A 3,068-nucleotide genomic window follows, 5' to 3' on the forward strand; every position below is an offset into this window, starting at 1 on the left:
CCGCAAATTCGTGAAAGAAAATTCAAAGTAAGTCACAGTTTGACAGATTATTGTTATTATTGACAAGGGCTATCCACCTGTAACTATCTGTTAATAGCAAAAAACATCATTGCCGCTGTGCCTTTTCATCAAAAAATTGTAGAACAGAACGAATGAATGAATGCTTAAGTATTCCAATATGCTACCAATTAAACATGGAACAATTTCAAAATAATGCTTAATAGCAAAGTTGAAATTCGATCTTTAACTGTTAATAGCTAGAAATTTTCGAAAAAAAAATTTTCAATATTTTTCTCGTACTCCCCAAGTGAGCCTTCATCACCCCTTAAAAGGAATGACGCCAATTTTGAATCACCCTGTATGGCTACAATAGCACCAGATTCAGAAAGCGGGATTTATTTATTATACGGAGAATACTAAAATGTCTTCCACAAAATATAAATGTGATGCATATATGCACTTGATTAGTAAACATTAAACAAATACGCTAGGAAATTCATATTCACATTATGGTAATTACCTAACTAACTAACACTAATGAGCACTGCAACTTTAATCAGTTTTGCGTAGTGGAAAGATCACGTTGCATTACCTATATATAAGTAAGTAATTCAAATTGTAAAAAGTTCTATGATGCAAGAGATGGCCTAGATAATACAAGTAGTTTACTAAATATAATTTTAGTTTACTTTACTTGTTTTTAAAGACAGTAATTAACTATGTTCGTAGCTTTCAACTGCACATATATCGGAATATAAACGATATAACAAACACAACTGATTTTATATTATTATGTAATAAGCTCCTGCATCATATATACATGCCATTTGCGAAAAATACTTTAGGCCGTTGTCAAGACTAACAATTTTATTATAATTGTATGTAAAAAAAATATCACAAATATATTGTAGTACACTTGCTATAGTAAATTGAAAAATTGGGCGACACTTTGGAAGCTTTCTTCGCATTAGCAACTAATAACGAAAAAAACATTTATTAGATAATGATTGTAAAAAAATTGGCTAGTCATGGTGTGCACCTATAGTAATGGCAAATACGAGTGTTAGCGAAGGAGATCGTTAATGTTCGAATTGGAAAATAACAAAATTACCAAGTTACCGGATCACACTTTACAGTATGGCACAAAATAAGCTACGAAATGAACATTTACAGTTGCGCGCCCGATCATACCGAGTTGACTTACCTCGCATTTGCTTTCTTGCTTATATTTCTCAGTTCCGTATATTTCGTACTTGACGGTCTTCGTCCGTTCAAGAATGACGTGTGCTGAGTTCTTCGTTTGTAAATACATATTCTGCAAAACAAACATATTGCTTAGTGACATGCTTTTTGTACAAGTTTCTTGAATCGTTAGTTGGAGTATATCAACTTTAAAGCACAATTCTACTGTTAATAAATGCATTAGTGTTAATTAATGGAATATATACATATAGAAGAAACTTGATTAAAATTTAGGATAATTCGAAAATTTTCTCAACGCAGCACTGAATGCTTTCGGTTTATTATTTCGGCAATTATGAAATATTGATTTTTTTTCGAATTTTCAATATGTCGTTATCGCGCTCCAATATGCATTGGATGGTCAATGAAGATACAAAAATGATCATGCTTTGGAGTGATGATAATAATTCGATGAAAAAGCAGACTGTCACTTAAGTTCAATTTGCGATTTCCTGGAGTTATCTAGCTTTAAGATTGTTCCTAAACTGGTACGTTAAACATATATACTTCAATAGGACTCAATTTTATAATAAACGCAACAACCACGACTATAATAATTATGGTACACTGATATTCAAGGACGAGCTTTTTAATGGTTAGTACTCTACCTATTGTTTGCTTCACAGTAGTGTGGTTTCAACAGATATAAGTTATTATAAAACACCAAAAAAACAGCATTACATGTTAGATTTCGATTTGGGTTTCTTGGTTAGCTACGCTCAATCTAAAAACACACACACACACACACACAGCGTATAGGATAAAAATATTAGGATATGCTTTAATGTTTCCGTTTATTTAATTAAATTATTAATTGCTATAGTTCTACGGTAATACTACATACATTTATTAAGGTTACTGTAAACGACATGCTAATTACAAACATGCCACACACTAGCAGGTACACACATTATGCCATTACAAAACAAAAATTCTAAAAAATACATCACATTTCAAAATAATACTTCTAGATATATCTCAGATATTACGTTTTAAGTTGGCTGAATTACAAACTAAAACAATTAAATAGAAAGCGAAATTCTCCTCTATGGCCATTAAGAGAAGATTAGAGAGAATAAATATGTTGTCAGGAAACAAGCCAACTGAAAACGCGCAATCCTTCTCAATATTAAAAAATCTTCTTTATACTCAATTTGAAGGAACTCGAAAAATATTCAATTTAAACCCTGAGTTACGAATTATAATTTGAAAATAAAATTATATCCGTATCATTTCTTTCATATCACACTCATGTTATTGGTTCTTGAGTAGGTATATCGCAAATAATGCATCCTGGAACAAAAGAAAGCAGTATTAAATATGTTATGAAGGAAAAGTCGATTGGTTATGAAATATTTACCGAGCTGCGAAAATGATCAACTCTTCACTTGTTCAGAAACATACCAATTTAACTGTTTTTCATACTATTGATAAAAACGCTTCGACTCATTATTAAAAGTAAAGAGATAAAATGACTGAAACGGACTGCCGAATATGACAATGAGTATTGAGTTAGATGTCAAAACGTGAAGTTATTTGGCATCAACAACCTGCATTGATGAAGTTCGAAGTCGAATATAAAATTGCTTTGAATTTTTGAACGCATTATCTATCAATGCGATCAAGTATTCGAAAGCTGTATTAAAACTGTATTCATACTGTATCAACCTGTATAACTTTTCCTCTCGTGAATGATTTGCAATAGGCTAGCAGTAGGCCCATATTTTCTGATGTTATTAAAAATGAAGGTCTTTTGACATACAATGCAAACATATAAATCAGTCGAGCATCCAAGATAAAATGGATACTGCGTTTATAAAATTGCA

Source organism: Dendroctonus ponderosae, unplaced genomic scaffold (genome assembly GCF_020466585.1).
Source record: "Dendroctonus ponderosae isolate FM_Combo_2020 unplaced genomic scaffold, Dpon_F_20191213v2 Dpon_F_20191213_1, whole genome shotgun sequence".
Classification (NCBI taxonomy): domain Eukaryota; kingdom Metazoa; phylum Arthropoda; class Insecta; order Coleoptera; family Curculionidae; genus Dendroctonus; species Dendroctonus ponderosae.